Below are 20,874 nucleotides of genomic sequence, written 5' to 3'. Positions count from 1 at the left end.
CTGGAGGTCGAAATCTAAAAAATAAGAAATAAAAATACCGATTTCCGGAGGTTGCAATTTCAAAAATAATAAATAAAACTACCGACCTCTAGAGGTCAGAATCTTAAAAATAAAAAACAAGAATACTGACTTCCGGAGGTCAGAATTTAAAATTAAGAAAAAATAAAATTAAAACATACCGACATCCAGAGGTAGGTATTCCAAAATGTGAGAATTAAATATTCTATCCTCCGAAAGACGAAAATAATAAAAATGAAAAGTAAAGAAATATATAAAAGTGACCTTCAGAAGTTGGAAAATAAAATAATGAATTTTACCGACTTAAATTGATACTGACCTCGAGAGGTTAGTATATACCGACTTCCAAAAGTCGGAATTGAATATCGACCAAGCTTTTTCGACCTAAGCTGGAAAGTTGGTTTTTGGTCAGTATTTCAGGGAATATTGACCTCTGGAGGTCGGTATCCACTGTTTTTTTAGTAGTGTATGGTGATTAATTAGAAGTAGACGAAATGAACAAATTTAAATGGTTCTTCACCAAAAGAAATACATAATAATTTCGTATTTCAATACTTAATATGCATTTCTTGAGTCATGAGTAATAAAATTTAAACGTTTATAGCATAGTTAGTTGTGTTATGACAAAGTTATAAATGACTAATTTGAGCCTAAACGAAAATGAAATCTAATAAACTAAAAAAATTTACAAGAACGTAAATTTTAAAATAAAGAAAGAGTATATGTGAAAAAGTAAGTAAAAAGAGAAAAATAACAACACAATTTTGTTAAGTCCTTAACTACAGAAACAAAGATGATAAAAAAAATCATATAATCGATGCAAATTTTCTTGAGATTTTATTAGGCACCCCTTCTATCCATATCCACGAGCCTTTTCGTGGAGTCAAACTAAAATATAAAATGTTACACTATAACAATAATATATAATATCACTTTTTAAAATATGAAATAAAAATAATAATCTTGAGTAGAAATTTAATGAAAAAAATTATGAATTTATATAAACAATATTGAAAAAATTAATATCATAATGTATCTTAAATTTTAAAATTAAATAGTTGAGGGTTATGAATAAAAATTTAAAGAAAATGAGTTAATAATATTAATTAAAATAAAAGTTTAATTAGGTATAAGTTATGAGATAAGAATTTTAAAATAAATAAAATAAAGGAAAAAATAAAATAATGAAGACGAAAAAAAATCCCATGAACTATTCAACTTTTGTTTGGTGTTGTAGTTTTATTAGAAAAGCAAGCAAATCAACTTCTTTTTTTTTATACTATTCCATTATGTTTAACAAAAGTGCAAGAGGAAAAAAAATAGACAAATATCTTGAAATATTAAAGTAGTAAATATTGAGACTTTTAATTATTTGTTTTTTAAAAGAGTAATAATGAGTATAAATAATTTTTCAGACATTTAAGTATAATAATAAATAGAGAAGTAACAATTGACATATTTATTTGTCACGATTCAAAATGAGTCGTGAATAGCGCCCACACTTAACTTTCTAAGTGGGTGAACCGAGGAATCTAAACCCCAACATATATGAATTAGATTAAGGTAGTAGCCCGAGAGAAAGAAGGAATGAAGCTTTCCTAAAGTCTTATAGCCTCTCGAAGAAAAGTAAAGGAGTTCCCATACCGTTCCGCAAGAGTCTACTAGACTTGTACTTATGTGATGAGATCACCGAACCTAAGTCTCTGATACCAAGTTTGTAACGAGTCAAAATTAGTCGTTAGTGGCACCCACAGTTGACCTCCTAAGTGGGTGAACCAAGAAATCTAAAACCCAACATATACCAATAAATCAACTACGAATAACAATAATATGCGGAAGCTCAACACTTGTTAAAGTAACCAATCAAATCAACCTCTAAAGTTTATTACACATTATCCCTAAAATCTGAAAGTCATCACATCAAGGACATCTAATCTCAAAATACTATGTCTAAGAGTATCAAATACACCAAAATAAAAGAATAAAATGGTATCTGTCCGAAAATATAGGACATCATGTCATGACCGAGAGAATCCAATACGAGTTTGAATGAATAGCTCACCCTGGAACCTGATATGCTGGAGACTGGCTAGAGCTGAGGGCAAGTTGAAGTCATTGGTACACTCGCTGCACTCCTAAAAGGAAAACAAAGAAAAAACACAAGTGGGGCTCTGTACTGAGCAACATGTACTGAGTAGGTATCATCGGCCAACCCAAAATAGAAACTAATATACAATGAATAATAGTATAAAATCAACTATGAAACTTAACAGGTGGAAATCAACAAACAACATGAACAAGTGAAAACTGAAGCAAGTCCGTAATCAATCACAAATTCAAGCACATACACGAGTACTCATGCCTCCACACCACACTCGTTTGGGGAATGGGTTTTTGAGTACGTTTAGCTAATTCAATATCTTTTTCCTTTAATGTTACCGTGTCGGAACGTGACACTCCGATCCAATTATACCATGTCGGAACGTGACACTCCAATCCTAAAATACCGTATCGGAACGTGACACTCTGATTCAGTAATACTGTGCCAGAACGTGACACTCTAATCCAAAAATACCGTGTCAGAACGTGACATTGCGATCTAATAATATCATTAATTTATCATTTATTATCACCATTTTTCCATTCATTAACAATATTTCATCAAGCCTTCTTTATTAAAGGTATCACTTCGATAGAGATGGCTCAAGATTATAAATTTCACGGTCTCAGAATTTCAGACTAATCACAAAACACACAACCACACAATCAAGTACATAGAAAACTTCACAATATCATTCAATGCATATCAGTCACTATTAAGAGTCTATCTATTAAATAGAGTAAATCATAACCTACCTCCAACAAAGAACCGAAGTCAAGCAAACTACTTCTCCAATACTCTTCCTTTCCTTAATGCCTCTGAACCTTTTCAATCTATCAAGTATATATGCATAATTTGTAAGTTCACGAGTCTATAAACACACCATGTTAATATATGTCTACCGTAGACCCAAACATTCACCCGATTCTATAATCAATTTGCTAAAGATCAAGCCTAAAGGTAACTCTTAATTCCTCAAGTTTTACATAACTTTAAAGACATTCATTTATCAAATTCCTTCCACTCCCAAACATAATATAATAATTGTCAAATTCCATCTAGTTATTAGCATCCCACGGCTAATAACAGAAGATACCAATTTGTCTCCCAAAAGTCACAACAATCAATTTATATTATTACTTACCTGCAATTCATTTTAAAAATTTATTTATTCGCTCAAAGTTCAACCACATCATGACTTAGTTTCTAACTATTCCAATTCAATTTATGTAATTTCCTTCCACAATCCACACGGTATTAATAATAAAACTAATATGACATAACTCAATATTGTAATAACTCCACGAATAATTAAAACCCCAAGTTATGTTACTCACATACATTAGCCGCATACTTTCATTAAAGAAGAGAATCATAAAGGAACCATATTCCAATTTCTCATATATATATATTTGTCCTATATCTCTAATCGTTGGCTTAATATTATCTCTTAATTAATTTATCATCACTAATCCGACTAATAAATAACAATTTAACATATTTAATTGGCAACCCATGTCGTACAGAAGTATCTTTTTCCAATTCAAATCTCTTTTTCAACCTACCACTTTGTTGTTAAGTGTTGTCTATTTACCAAGCCTTAATTATATAGACATTACGCGACAATTATATGTAAACAAAATTAGAAGCGTAACTTAGGGTACCTGACACTGCAATCAATTTTTCTTCCAGAGCTTTTGATTTTTGTTTCACGCCATTTTCTGTTCTTCCACAATTTATCTTTTACCCTAATATAATATATGATTCACTATAAGAGTAGTAAAAGTGGTCAACTATTAATTTTAATGTTACCTTCTTTAACCAGAAACGAAATTAATTATTAAAACGACCCCTCCAAATTCATAAATGTAGTTACATATTGTTTAAACATCCATTTAGAATCTATCGAAAAATATTTTATGAATCAAAATGTTCTAAAACTCAAAACGAACAAATTGGTCGTTACATTAATTTTTTGTCCAATAATAAGTAATAGCAAAATATGAAAAATTATGAAAAAAGATAAATAGAATTTTTGGCCAAAGAGAAGTGCAACTTCATTTTTCTATGAGATTTTTAAATACAACAATATGTAATAGCTATAAAAAATGTATCATAGATAATATACTTTCAAGCATAATTTTTTTTATAGAATTGAAATCAAAACAATACATTAATGAATCTTTAAAATATTGGAAGCATTCAAACTTTATACTAATATGATCATGTCTCTTCATGAATCTTTCAACATAATTAAACTCCTTTCTTCATTTTGATGATTTTGTACTAAATTAATGTGAACATATCTTTATAAGAATCTTTTAAGAATATATCTTTGATCTTCATCAAAGTGAAGAACATATCATGTCACTATCTTTCCTATGATATCTTATGGAAAAGATGAAGAATAATTTTTATTTTTTTAAAAAAGAAAAAAACCACACTATTAGAAAGAAAAAATGAGAAAAATGAAAAATGAATATTTTTACATCTCCATGGATGATTGTAACTTATAGATTTGATATTCCATAAGAATAAGTTGAAGAGACATGTTATTTAAATAGAGAATATGACTAGATGGAAGTTTATTTGTAATCATTAGATTAAATCAGAATAGTAAATATGATCATTTTTTATTTTTTATTTAGTAAATAAATTATTTAATGAAAAAAATCAAGAAAAAGAATCTCAAAAAAAAAAAAAAAAAGAAGAAGAATGAAGGTCATAAAGAGGTGCCACATCATCTTGTCTATATTTCTCCCTTATATTATGTACTAGGGAAATTATCCGTGCTTCGCACGGGATTGGACTATTCTATTATGCTTACATATGATCATTCGATAATATTTATATTTTCGATACATAATTGGCAACAATGTTTTATCTAATCTTAAAGTGCTATATTTTTTAAAATTTTTTATTTTTGTCATACAAAAATTATGAGTTATAGATAGATTTTAAGTATAAGAAAGAATTCTAAGAAAATCTCCCTGGAAATAGTTGGTAAGATGTAATGAAAAATTTCAAATTCTCAGAAGTCATAAAGAACAACATTAGAAGTTAAAAAAGAGACCAGAACGCATTGAACAACAACACTCCCAAGTAAAGTCGAATATCACGTCCATACAAGATCATAATTAACTAAATTTAAATGGACGATCTTGGACTCCTTTTTTGTGAACATCAATCAATCTCTTTTTTTTTATCGTATGCCATATCAAGTATATGCTAAAAATGACCCTAAAATTGTTAGTATCATAAATGTTTTTGGTCATTGTCTCAAGTCATTACTATTTTGAAGGTTTCGTATCACTGTCCCCAACTTATTTGGATTATAACATAGTTATTGTTATAGTTATAGCATGTTGTAACAAAAAATTAATGCAATTATCAACCAAGCAGAATGTAAAATATGAATGTTCACAACGGGATATACTAAACCAAAATTTTAACATATAACATATTAAAATCTAACAACATAATTTTGTGAGCACTTGAACACACAAATATCCAAAAATAATAATAAAGACAACCTTACTATCCTAACAATCAAGAAGAAAAAGACATTTGCTTAGTTTTTTGTCAAAAATATAGTCTTTCCGATAGTATCCAAGTTTACAGTTCACAAATTTAATTGAAAGAAACCAGAAAGAGTTATTACTTCTTTATCAAAAATTAAATCAATTATCAAAAGAATGAGTTATCACTATGATAAAAATGATCTTTAATGATAATTAATAGCCTAAATATAATTAAATATGTATTTTCAGAGGCAATTGATACTCTGTATAAATATCCCTAAAGTATAAAAAAAAATATTGAATTCAATGACAATTAATTAATATCACTAAAGGTTGTAGCCCTCTTTGTGAATGTGCTAAGTCATCTGTGGTCCCTTAAAGTTGTCTGCATAATTCATTTAGACACCTTAACTAGGATTTGTACCTATTGAACACCTCTACCCTCTAGAATTCGAACCATTTAGCACTTTATGTAGATGCGCCATAAAAAGTGCGATGCACGCTTGGTAAGCGCGTAAAATCGTACTTTTAACATTTTTCTTTTTCTTTTTCATTTTTTTCTTTATTTCTCTCATTATTTTTTTTTAAAAATAACAATTGCAGATAGCTCCCACCATTTCTGCAACCATTTCTTCAAAACAATTTAATGCCAATTTTTTCTTATATAAATTTCCATCTTTTTGTTCTTCATTTTTTTGGTTTTTTTTCTTATCATTATATTATTTATTATGTAGATTTAAAAAAATTCCCTTTTTTCCCATAAAAATAAGATCACTATCGACGATTCTTTGCCGATAAAATGGAGATATAAATCTACATCTTCTTCGCTAAAATAATGGAGACTAACATTCATATATTTTTTATCGAAAAAAATTTAATTCATTATTCAAATATATTTTATCCTTCGTCACCTCTCCACACACTCCAGCCCTGACCCGAACCCCTTCTCCCCCATTAATCGAAGCAAAAATAGAAAAAAAAAAGAAGGTAAAATCAAAATAAACAAAGTAAAAACAAATCTTTTAAGAAAAATTTTCTATTTAATTGAAAATAAGAAATAAGGCGTAATTAAAAATAGTAAAGTTCATCTTGGAGAACTAACAATGATGAAGAAGGGTGAGTATTAGGAAAAGGAAGAAAGGGACCTCGTGGGGTGGGATGCAATGGGGATGGGTGAGAGGTGTATACTTTTTTTTTTAAAAAAAATAAGTTAAAAACTTATCTTTTAAATTTTGACTTATTTATATCAAAAAAATTATATCGTGCATAGAGCATCCATTTTTTATCGTTTTGCTCTGTTCTACTTAGTTCTTGTTCTTCATTTTCTTGATCTAAAAATCACTTAAATGTGATGAAATAGTAAAGTCCAAATCCTCCATTTAATTAGAAATAAAAGTATCTCCAATTAAAGAAAATCAAGAGTATAAAAATTTCATTATTTAACACGTGACATACATATATTTTACTTACTTACAAATTTTTTGAATCCACAATAAATATTTCAATTCTACCACTTTATATTAGTAAAGACATTTATATAAGGCGTAATACATATATATTCCCTTTAACTTGTCTTGAAATTATATTTATGTCCTTCAACTTTTGGTGTGCACAAGTAGACACTTAAATTTGTATAAAGTTGAACAAATGGATAGACATGTGGTGTACTATGTATATAATGTCATGTAGGACTCATGTGCTTACTTGTTCAACTTTTATACAAGTTTAAGCGCCTACTAATGCATACCTAAAGTTGAAGGACATAAACATAAAATGAAGCTAAATTAAGGACCACATTTATGTATTATGTATGCCTTTATATAAGTTCAATCACAACATTCAATTTTATATATATCCTACACAATAAGCACCTCTATATCAAGTTACACAACAAACACATACATATATATTAAACATAACAAACACCTATATGTAAATTCAACAAACATATACATTTACATTAATTCAACAAAACAAACACCTATATATAACTTCAACACAACAAAGACATACGTACAAATTCAACAAAATGAATAACTATACATAAATTCAACACAACAAATACATTACATAAATTCAACATAACAAACACATTTATATAAATTATGAATTAACTTAAAAAAGTTAAGCCATACAATCATAATGTCTAAACAAAACTAAGTACAAGAATAATGTCAAACATAAAATAATAAAATTACTTTGTCCATAAAAACACATTCTTCACACTTTCTCAAGGTATAACTGACAGTTATACTCCATCCAAGATTTTCTAGCTTCATCCTGTAGACACATAAATTATATTAGATCAAATTCATACAAAATTTGAATTAAATTCATGTTCATTTGGGCTAAATGATTAATTTGGGCTTTACAAATAAATAAGTTCATCTTAGTAAAAATTCAAATCTAAGGTCCATTTCACCTTGAAACCCAAACCCATGTCACGTGTCACAATGACTAGGCATCCGAGACCAACAAGGTGACGCCACGTGTCCAAAGGAGGTGGTAGTACCTGCCAAATGCAAGAACCAATCACAATCTGTTAAATGCCAAAATGATATCCTTTGGCCAATCACAAGCAACTTTGTCCACCATCTACAACTATAAATAGGTGATGAACATGGCATTGTAGGGACATCAAGGAAATTCTTCAATATGTATTCCGCAATCGGATAAATCTACGCCATCAACTACATACCTCTTTGAAAGAGTGATCAACGGAGTTCTTTTCGGAGATTAACTTGAAATGACAAAGTGCTTTCCGACGTCCCGTCGATCGATAACATCTCAAGGAGGTGTACATCATCCAATAATTCGAGAAGTATGCTACTGAAGGCCCTCGAATCGCGAAGAAACTTAGGAGAGAGAATAACGAAATTTTGCTCACAACGATTCATTAATAAAATCATGTTTTCTTTTATTTATTTTGCTTGCAATCAAATTTCATCCCTTAAAAATTTTTTTGCAAACCGATTTGGCACGCCCAGTGGGACCGATTCTACTCTTCATTTCTTTCTCTTGCAAATAAGAAACTACAAAAAACAAATACTGCAATAGTTTTCATAAAAGAGTAGTGATTTTCATGCAAGGACTCTATTGATGTTGATCTCAGTCATGTTTGCCAGATAACTCGACGTAAGTTCAAGAACAGTGGGCTAGATGGATCTGAATACTTTAATTCTTTGGAGGTGATAAAAAACAACATCTCTCATACGATGATCGTAAATGCAAGACCTAGGGGCAATCTTGCATCTGTGTTCTACGGAGAATTTTCTCCAACTTTGGTGAAATCTGTAGATTCAATGGATTATCCAACTTCAATGAATGTCAATGCTTTAATGGCAGACTCAACTGACATGGATGAAATGTTTGCGATTATGGAGCAAACCATTGAGGCCTTGAAGAAATCTGTTGATAAAAAAAATCTTCATAGTGCTCAACTTATGAACAAGTTGGAGGCCTTCACATCTGGAGAGTCCACTTGTCCATCTGGTTTTGATCAACGCAACAAGGACGTTAAGGAATCTCTAGCAAAGTCAAAATTTCAAAAGGAGAAACAATCCGCTTCAGTTGCTGCATTATATGTCCAACAATTACAAGACATGATAACAAACACTATCAGAGCTCAATACGGCAGAACACGAGAAAGTTCCTTGTATTAATCCAAGTCATATACTTGATTGTCTATTAATGGCAACAAACTACCAACCACCAAAGCTACAACAGTTTGATAGCAAGGGGAAGCCAAGACAACATATCACCCACTTTCTTGAAACTTGTAGCAATGCTGGAACACATGATGTAGCAAAGCTACAACAGTTTGTTCGTTCGCCGAAAGAGAATGCATTCGACTGGTATATCAACCTGGAATACGAGTCTATTGATAGTTGGGATCAACTCAAGAAGGAATTCCTCAATTGTTTCTATAGTACTCGCCGAACTGTAAGTATGTTAGAGTTGACTGACATTAAGAAAAGAAGGGATGAGTCTGTGGTGGATTACATCAATCGGTGGATATCATTGAGTTTGGACTGCAAATATTTTCTTTCTGAAATATCTGATATGGAAATATGCACTCAGGTTATGCATTGGAGACTTGTCTACATACGACAAGGAATCAAACCACATACTTTTGAAGATCTTGTTACACGAGCACATGACATGGAGTTGAGCATTGCAAATCATGGGAAGGAATCTCCTTTTGCTGATCTGACAAAAAAAAGGAGTTTAGAAAAAGTATGACCTCAAATACCCAAACTAAGAAATCTATAGAGGTGAAAGAAACTTCTGCAAAGTTCACCACCAAGATTATACTAAAAGAGGAGGAAGCCCCAAGTCAATATCCAAGAGAGGAGAGGCGTCGCCCAACCTTGAAGGAGTTATAGGCAAAGGTCTACCAGTTTCCAGATGCAGATGTACCTATGACTCTTAAGGAATTGGTAGCTAACAATTTATTGATATTCCTGAATCAAAGAGGCCCGAAGAGATCAACAAGGTTGGTGGTCTTAGATATTGCAGGTTTCATCGTGTCCTTGGCCACCGACAAGTAAATACTTTATCTTGAAGGAGAAAATCATGATGTTGGTAAGGGAAGGAAAAATCATCATTGAACAAGATGAAAAGGCGGAGGCAAACCATGATAGTGTAGCACCAAATCAAAAGAAGTGCTCAAGGTCATCATCTATGCCAAACACCACCTTCTTGAGATTCGGAAGTTTAGCGCCTATTGAAGTTGATTTTCCAAGAAAAACTCTTGAAGGTTCACTACAGATAGACAACTACAAAGAAAATAAATATGATGGTTGGACTCTGGTTACTTATAAGAAGCGGAGACATCAAGAAGTCCTTAGGATACAACTTCCTAAGACAAGAGCAACAAGGAGTGATGTGAATCAATTACAACCATCAAAAAATGTCAAGCCTTGTACTAGCCGAAAGATCAGTGGTTCATCATTGTAGAAGGTTTGAAGACTCATTATATTGGATGATTTTTTTTCTAAAAATTCTTTTGCAGTAGTCAAATTAATGAATCACATGTTATTTCTAGCGTAGACGAAACAAAGGGAAACGAAGGTGAGCATAATCCAACAATAACACAAGAACATCAAACTAATGGAAAATTTGTCCTGTGTTGTGCTACAATCTCCTTCACATATTATGACTTGTTTTTAGGTTCTAAGATACATAATAGGCGCTTGTTTGTTGTAGGGTCTATTAGAGAACAATATCTCAATTGCATACTAATCGATGGTGGTTCGGCAGTCAATATCATGCCAAAAGTTGTTCTGAAAAAACATGGGATCTATATTGATGAATTGTCCAAAAGTAACCTAATGAGCCAATGTTTCAATTGCGGAGGACAATGATCCATAGGGAAGATTCGTGTAGGATTGTCCATTGGCGACGTGAAATCAAACACTTTGATTCATGTCATAGATGCCAAAACATCATACAACTTATTTCTCGGACATCCTTGGGTTCATGAAAATGGAGTGGTACCATCTACTTTACATCAGTGCATCAAGTATATGAAAGATGGTGAAGTTGTCAAAATAGATGGAGGCATCTATCCTTTCACTAAGACGGAGTCATATTTTGCAGATTGCATAATTCTATTTAGATTCTAGAAAAGCAAATGTGGAGGAACATGTAGAAGCCTACCCAATTGATCTCGAAGATAGTAAAGTTCAATGGGTCACTACCAAGATGTCTAAGAAGAGAACGAAAGAGGTTTTCATTAAGCTCTCGCTATCTAAAGGATACATGCAGACAAACATTGATAATAAGCAACCAATTTTTTTGCTACATTCCAAATGAGCATAAAAAAAGGGACAACCACTACTAGAGGAGTGTACTCAAAAAGTCCACCCATTGAGGAAGGAACTCAGTCACATAACATTCCAAGATTTGAAGGAGAAAATGACTATCCCAGTTGCACAAGTATCGTCTATCATTTTGGAGCCCTCAAAAGGTAATACCCAAGTTGGTAAGATAAAAGGAAACTTTGATAAAAGGTCTTCACATTGATTGAGAAATAAGGTTACTTCTCAAATACACCGAAGTTAGGAGAATTCAGGGATGACGTCACTAATGAAAAAGGAATTCAGGGATGACGTCACTAATGACAAAGTCTCAAATGCAATTTTGAAAGTAAGAATATCATGTCGCCACTCCTAGGTTTGTGTTAGGATTTACCTTGTCAGAGCGTCTTCGAATTTCATCTAAGAAGGGAAAGGAGATATCTTCATCCCAACAGAACTCTATAGAAAGACAAAGGAATCTAAGAAGGTTAAAACACCACAATGGACTTTGGTGTTTGAACTCATTTGAAGATTGACACCCCGTGTGTCTACATTTGAAAGATTGGGCTGCAAGGATGAAAGAAGATCCTCTAAACAAGGGGACATATATGCCACCACCTTAAATACTTCTGTATTCATCGCTTAGGAACCAAAACAAAGTCATTATCCATAAGGAGGTTGATGAAGCATGAAAATTAAAATTCTTATGATGTAATTGACGACAAGGAGATTCATAGTGTTTCCCCATCATGTATGAAGAGAAATGTTGTTTGTCAATCACCATTGATGGTTTTTTGAAGGTAAAAAGAAGCACAATTGTTGTCACCAACAAATTTCATGGAGAAACCAAGCAGGAGAAAGATAAAGCTATCATGCCCCAAGCTACCCCCGAGACGCGGACACGGAACCTAGGACCACAAGTGACCCCAAGCTAACCCTGCTGTCATGATCATCAGCATACTAAAGATAATAAACTGATGCAGAAGCTAAATCATAAATTATAATGAAAAGGTGGGGAATACCCATACGCTAAAACTGAGATATATGAAAAACCGATGATTTTAGTACAAAGAAATATTAACTCACTACTAAGCTGAAACTAACTATGCCTGAAATAAGCCTCTAAACTGCATTAGAAATACTGGGACAAGCCCCAACTAAATCTAGCAAAAACTAAAACTAATTGACTAAAGACTGAAATGACACTCATGACTGTTGTCCTCGGAGAATAAGGACTCACCAGTGAATCTACTTAACTGGAGATCAGAAATTGATCTATGCGTGATCGGGATGCTGAGAACCTGAAAACTACATCACGAGAAGATGTAGCGCACATATGCGTCACTACTTGAAAGGTACTGAGCATGTAGGATAGAGTAAAGTTGAAATAAAATATAACTGAACAAGCATAATAGCAAGTATAATAATCTGACATGATAAACTGAATTCTGAGCTAACTGGATGCAATGACCAATTTATAACATGCTGAAACTGAATACTGAATATACTAATAATGGTCAATGCAGAGAGTCTGACTGATATGTGGGAGCTACTAATAACCGATAATAAAATCACATGAGCTAAATATGGAGTCTGATGTGTACGCCCCATAGAGAGGAACCAATATACCTTTCAAGAGGTATAAAGGCATGATGGCGTGATCACTAAACTGATTGCCCACAGAGGGGACTTACAACCTACTTGGCTAGTAGTTCTGGGATTATTGGGTACGCTAAACCCTAGTCCAACTCGGTATTATGCTACTCCCAATAAATTCTGTAAATTTACTAATTATGTATGAATTTCTGTAAATACTGGATGGCTCAAAACTGAACATGCAAACTGAGAATGCAACAATTAATCTGGTAATTATGCATTTATGACTGAGGAATGTATATTTGAAGTATCTGAAATATCTGGCCTAGCATATTTAATTCAAGAACTAAAGAAATACAAAGCTAGGGTTATGAAATTCATGCAATAAACTGAATAATAACATGATAATCTGATTTGGTACATAATACTAATAAATTCATGAAATTCTATCAAAGTTCTACAAACCCTAGATCTAATCATGATATGGAAATCAAGAATCTGACTGAAAACTAGGGACCCAATGGGTGAAAGGAACCCACTAGTGAAATCCCACATACCTAGTGATGAAATCCACGGAAAAATACTTAAGTTTCGGGGCTGGAACTGTTGGAGCTTGTTGCGTTCTTGAACTAGGGTTCTTGAGCTTTTTCTCCTTTCTTGCTTAAAATTTTCTAACTTTTGATTTAATGATTTGACTTAGATGTGTTTTAGTTATGTTTCTAGGCTTAAACTGACTAAAATATTATGATTTAGGGTCAAAACGACGTAACTTAGGGTTAAACAAAGTAGGAAAGATCCAAAATACCCTTGAGAAAGTTGCTGTTGGACCAAATGACGGCCAGGACTGACGGTCCTTTGTCTGACCGACGCCCCGTCGTTGGGTCCATCGACTGGGCCTGTTCGACTGGCCTTTACTAAAATGGGCATAACATTTTACTCGGAGATCTGATTTTAGCAAGGTTGGTGGCTATGGAAATATAATTTAAGTATCTATCTGTGGGTAGGTCATGTGACACCTAATTCATTTTGTTCTTAGAGTTATGACCATTTGAAGTTGACCCAATTGCATTTCCCCTTAACTGTCTGCAAATTTTCCACCTATGGTCAGAGAGTGGATGAATGGGGGTCTCATCGATGGTCACAAACTACGGACCGTCGTCTGACCTACGGACCGTAAATCCCTCCATCGTCCAAGACTTAACCAATTTTTCTGGGCTGAAATTTTTGGGAGTTTCTTATCCCAGCAACGGTTGTGCAGGACGGATCGTGGGTCAGGCTACGGTCCATCGATGCCACCGTTGGTTGCACCTGCAAATTTTTTTTCTGTAAAGCTGGTTTTTGGTCCGTTTTGGCTATGGGGTGTTACAAAAGCCATCACAGTCTTCATGGGAAGTAAGATGGATGATTCAAACTTGACACAATCATCCTATCACATAACAATGGAAGAAGGTCCAGACATTGTTGAGTTTAATTATACGCCCATCGACAAGATGTGCTTAACATTACTTTATGCAACAAAAAAATTGAGGCATTTTTTTGAAGCGTACACTATCAAGCTAATTTCCCGAGCTTATCCCGCGAAGTTCTTAATGACTTAACCAGTTCTCTTAGGAAGTCAAGCAAGATGGTCTATATTGTTTAATCAATATGAGATCATATACACACATCAAAAAGGTGTGAAGGGGCAAGCACTTTCTAATTTCCTTGATGATCACCCTATCTCCAGAATGACTAATCTTACCATTCTAATTTATTCTAGGTGAAACATGTTCCAACAACACCGCAGAGTACCAAACTTTGATTGTGGGCCGTGAAATGACATCAGATATGCAAATTCCTCAATTGGATGTCTGCGGTTACTCTCAATTAATCATCAATAAACTCCCAGGGAGTTACGAGGTAAAGAAGGAAGATCGTTCGTCATATCACCAATATGCTACTTTCTTACTTGAAAATTTTGATAAAGTGTTCTTAAATCACTTCGTAAAAGAAGAAAATCGCATGGCAGATGCTTTGGCTAACTTGGATACAAAAATGACTTTTGGAGAAAATGAGACAACAAAGGTGTGTGTATGTCATCGATGGGTTAGTCCTGGTTGCTTGATCTTCAAATCGATGAAAGACTGTTCGAGTGGTTGAAGAATAAGATTGGAGAAAACCATTGATTGAGTATCTTGAACATGGAAGACTGCCTGATCATCCATGAGTAAGAGCAAACATTAAGAGAAGGGCACGACGATTCATCTTTCACTATGGAATGTTGTTTCGTCGTTCATATGAGGGACTATTCTTGCGGTGTTTTGACAAAGAAGAAACTCAACAAACAATGGAGGAGGAACATTCTGAAATGTGTGGAGCACACCAATCAGGGCCTAAACTTCATTTTTGCATCAAGAGAATTGTCTACTATTGGCAAACAATGATGATGGACTACTTAGAGCATGCAAAACAGTGTCAAGCATGTCAATTCCATGATGATTACATCCATTGATCTCTAGAGGCTCTGCATCCGACTGTAGCGTGATTACCCTTTGATGAATGGGGACTTGTTGTTGTTGGACCTCTTCCAAAGTCATCAAAAGGACAAATTTTTATCTTGAGTGCCACTAACTATTTCTCTAGATGGGCTGAAGCTGTACGTATTCAAAGAGGTAAAAAAAAAAGGGAAATGTTGTTGATTTTACCAAATAAAACATAATTTTTAGATATGGCATAACAAGATGTATAGTCACTAATAATGGGAAACCCTTTAACTATAAAGTCATGAGTAGTTTGTGCGAGAAGTTTAGTTTTAAACAACATAAATCTTCAATGTACAATGCACCTGCCAATGGTCTTGTTGAAACTTTTAACAAGACACTTCCTAACCTATTGAAGAAAGTAGTTGCAAAGAATAAAAGGGACTGGCATGAGAGAGTTGGTGAAGCTTTGTGGGAATATCGTACAACCATTAGAACGGCAACACAAGAGACTTTATTTTCATTGGTGTATGGTGTGGAAGCAGTCCTTCCATTAAAGAAGCAAATTCCATCATTGCAAATAGTAGTCCAAGAGGAACTTACAACTGAAAGCAACGCTTAACTTCGTCTAGTAGAGTTGGAGGCATTGGATGAAAAGCGATTGGAAGCACAACAAAGGTTAGTGTTTTATCAAGCTCGACTTGCAATAATATTCAAAAAGAAAGTGCGACCTCGATCATTTCAAGTGGGGGACTTGGTCATAGAAGTACGGAGACCCGTAATCCTCAAAAAATACATCAATGAAAAGTTTACATGAAAATGGTATGGACCGTATATTGTAAAGGAAGCATATTCAGGTGTCGCTTATAAAATTGTAGACCAGATGGTGTAAGAGTTGGTCAAATCAACGCTAAGATTGTGAAGCAATACTTCCCATAAAGGTTGGCTACGCTCCTTAAGGTATGAGCATAAACTGCATGTTACTCCTGGCCTGCAAGAGTATAAATTGTGTACGACCCAAAAAAAAAATCATTATCTTGAGCTACGACATGATACAAACAGTCCAAGGTCAAGCAGCAAGAAAACTCAGTGTAAGTGAGGAAATTCCCAGTATCTGATATGCTCCAACATTATCTCCATCATTTCTATCAATTGGAGACGGCATCATTTCCAAAGTTTGGACAACTTCGACAGTAGAATCATCTTTCACAAAGGTTTCAGGATTGTCGTTCACCGACTCAAATACAACATCAGTACTTATAGCATTATCAACAATATAATCGGATTCAACCAATTCAAGCTGAACATTAGAAGTTGTAAGCCCTTGATCTAAATCCCTTTCTGAAATATTGGTTTCATTCTCCTTAACTATGACAAAAGAGACTTCTTCAGTCCCCACCAAGTTATGTTGACCTTGTTCTAAATCCTTTTATATTATTTATTTTCTTATTCTTTGAGTATTTCTCAGTGGCAAATTTAAAATCATTAACATTATATTGGGACATTGTGTGAACTATAATCGGTCCCTAAGAAATATCCTTGAAAAATTGATCAAATGTGGCGGCATTTTATGAATTGTAGAACTATATATGGTTAGTTAATTAAAGTCAATGTTAGTATAAAGAGGAGTAAACTAATATGTTAATAGGTGTCTATATTACAACACTTACCCAATTAGTATACCACGTTATAAATGATGGAAACACTTGATCATAACCATATTGTCTCACAAAATAACTGTAGAATCACATTTGAAATACACTTAGTTTCCTTGATAAAATCATAGTTGAAAATATATGTTGTTTACATATTTAATTTTCTTACTCTAAGAATGGTTGGACTTTTGGAAAATTTAACAAGACATGAAGCTCAATATATTTTTTCTCATTTTCGGTAAGTTTGCGTAATGTATGCTTTTTTAAATCCTTACCCGGTTGTTTGAAGATTGATAATGATTGTACTGCAGGATCATTCACAGTATCATCATGTTGATTAGGTTTGTTTCTCAAACATGACACATGCAAAGTAGTAAGAACAAAAGTGGGAACTTTCTTTAGCTAGATATACTTGAATCATATAAACCTCCACCCTATGTTTATTCTTAATACCCCGTTTAGACTTGCCAATGCTCTTATAAAATTTGATATTAGATATATAATTTCAAAATATATATGAACAATTTATGAAATAAGAATAAATGTGTTATAGTTACTTACCCCTCAAAAGGATACATCCACCTAAATTGAACTGGACCACCAAATTGGGCTTCATGAACAAGGTGAATGGGAAGATGTTCCATCACATCAAAGAACCCATGTGGAAAAATCTTATCCAACTCATTACTAATGACACCAATATTTTTGGCCATTCGAACCAGATTCTCTATTCTCAATGTGCTGGAACACAAGTCTTTGAAGAACAAACTGATCCCTGCCATTAGTTTACGTACGTTTTGGCAATCCACAAAGAGCAATCAGAAGAAATTATTCCATAAAAACATGAGAGTCGTGTTTTTCATCCCATGTAATATTCCACACTCCATGTAAACTTTCTTTCCCAAATTTTAGGCATATCCATATGGAATTTTCAAGCTTTCCACCCACTCACAAATTTCTCTTTTTTTCCACTTTGAATGAATAACTAGCATTGGGCTTGAGTAACTAGTTGTTGGCAAACTCTTATAAATACAAATACGGTCGTCTATGTCACGCCTCAAGCCTACACCCTGGACGTGGCTAGCATCTAATGACCATTGCTGTCCTTGAGCGAACCCTTGGCCTGACTTACTCAACTCATAAATAACTTTAAATATTGTCTTGGCCAAAATAGCACTTGAGTCTCAAATATAGAATCTGAAATAAAGAGATACAAATGAACTACTAAATATCCATCTACGAAGCCTCTAAAACTACTTTGATGAATGTTGGGACAGACCTCACAACATTTTGAAATAGAAAGATCGGAAATTATAACAAAAGGATCCTCCAGAATTCAAGGAGGCTCACCCAATCAACATTGCAACCTTACCTTCTTTGATTGAAGCTCAACCTAAGCCAACAACAAAAAAGCTCATTCGGCTTCTCATATCTTTAACCATCTCCGGAGCATAGCGAGACAGTTGGGTGAACTTCAACCATACTCATGAATACTCAAGGAATCATATTTCAGAGTAAGGAACTCTCGTACCCTTGCTTTCTTCAGTTCCCGGGGAAAGAAACGCCCTAAGAAAGCTTCTTCAAAGCAAGCCCAACTTGGATGTGGTACATCCTCATCTCTGTCCTCCTTCCATTGGTCATACCAAGTCCTAGCCACACTCTTGTGTTGGTATGCGACTAGTTCTACTCTCTCAATACCAACAATATGTACACCAAATACATTATTCAACTCTTCAACAAACTTTTCTGGATCTTCCGTGGTGCTTAAACTATTGAAGCTTGGGGGATTCATCCTCAAGAATTCTCGAATCCTCAAAGTATCAGCTCCTTCTTGTGGAGCTCCTCTTTGTTTCCCGATTTGGTTGATCACAACTTCACTCAACATCCTGATAGCCTCACAGAATTCAGCATTGGTAACTTTCCCATGAGGTTGCACTTCAGGTGCATTACATACCTCTCGCTCCTATACATTTCTTCTAGCTGGACGACCTTTGACTGCTCTTCATAGAGGCATGATGATCTTAAATACGCACAAACACAAATTAGAGGGAAATTTTTAGAGATAAACTGTAACGCAGGAAATGAGTATGAAAGAAGTGACAAATTTATAAATGTTGTAGCTTCCTAAGACTCTACAGTCACGACTTCATAGACTCCCTAGAACTCTTTAACTCTATACTATGATACCAAGTTTGTCACGCCCCGAGCCTAAACCATGGACGTCACCGACACCCAATGTCCATTGCTGGCCATGAGCCAACCCTTGGCCTGACTTACTCAACTTATAGGAAGACTCAACATAATCAGTTGTAGAATTTGAAAATTTCTCATAAATAACTTTAAATACTGTCTTTACCAAGATGACACTTGAGTCTCAAATATAGAATCTGAAGTAAAGGAACACAACTTAACTACTTACTATGCGTCTATGAAGCCTCTAAAACTACTTTGATGATTGTTGGGACACACCCCACAAAATTCTGAAATAGAAAAATTGAAAAGCATAAAAAAAAAGGATCCTCCGGAATGCAAGGAGTCTCACCACCGACTCTGGAGCTCAAACTAGATCAATGAAGCTCTGCTTGCTGATCTTAGTTGCCTGCGTCTGCATCTAAGACGATGTAGGCCATGGCATCAGTACATTGAATGTATGAGTATGCGAGTTGGACTGCTTAACACAACTATAAAGCTTGAAAGGAGTAAGAATGAACTTACCTTGGCTCTCCTCAACTCATGAAATAACAACTTAATATAAAGTAAGGACAGATGCAATATAAATCAAGCTTCACATTAGCGTAAACACTTAGTTTACCATCGCTATGAGCCTAAGTGATGGTACAACATTTTACCTCACGTTGCCAAGGACCATCCTATACCTTGCCATCGATATATGAACTTACTTAACTTAGTGAATCCACTATCTTAATTTATGTGATCATTTGAAAAGTATTACCCATTAACACCCATGATGGCTATATGGTTTACATGGGTACTTGAGCTAAGTATGAACTCTTATCGTTGCTCAAAACTACTCCCAAAAAATTTACTTTAGCTCATACCTTTAAATAATTTCCTTTTGGGTTGATATAATTTGCTAGACACTTTAGCTTTACAAAAGCTCCTTAGGAATCAATGTTTCCCTTTCTTGTTCAAAACTCTTTTTGGAAGTCTTAACTACCTCTTGAATTAAATGTAAAAACATTTATAAAGTTTCTAGGGAATACTTAGTTCCCTTATATTTTTTGAGAGATGAACTCAACTCTTTACTCTTTGCTTAACTTGAAACTTTTGATCTTGATGAACTCTTTAGGGAATACTTTGTCCCCTTATACTCCTTTTGAAAAAAATACTAAAACTTTTTCTCTTTCTTTAACTCGAAATTGGTGCCTCAAAACGAATTTAAAACATTCAAATAAGACTTTTGGATCCTTTAAGAAACTTTACTTGAAGTTACTTCATTGCCTTAGACTTAACTTCTTGACTTATATGACTTTGATCTTAAATTTCCTTGAATTGGTTTATGGATTCAAGGATCATGATCTCATATTTATGGATGATTTCATGATGTTTATATGTACTTTAGAATGTTGGAACCAACTAAGATTTGTAGGTACATCACTTAGAAACTCGTATGAAAGATTGGGGGAGAAATGGAAATTCCAGGTGACCCTGACGCTTTGAGAGGCACTAGGTGCCAGAGCCTGACGGACAGAGGCTATCCTC

The sequence above is a fragment of the Solanum pennellii genome, chromosome 1 (genome assembly GCF_001406875.1).
Source record: "Solanum pennellii chromosome 1, SPENNV200".
Classification (NCBI taxonomy): Eukaryota; Viridiplantae; Streptophyta; class Magnoliopsida; order Solanales; family Solanaceae; genus Solanum; species Solanum pennellii.
The sequence above is the reverse complement of the archived record's forward strand: the minus strand, read 5'-3'. Positions refer to the sequence as shown.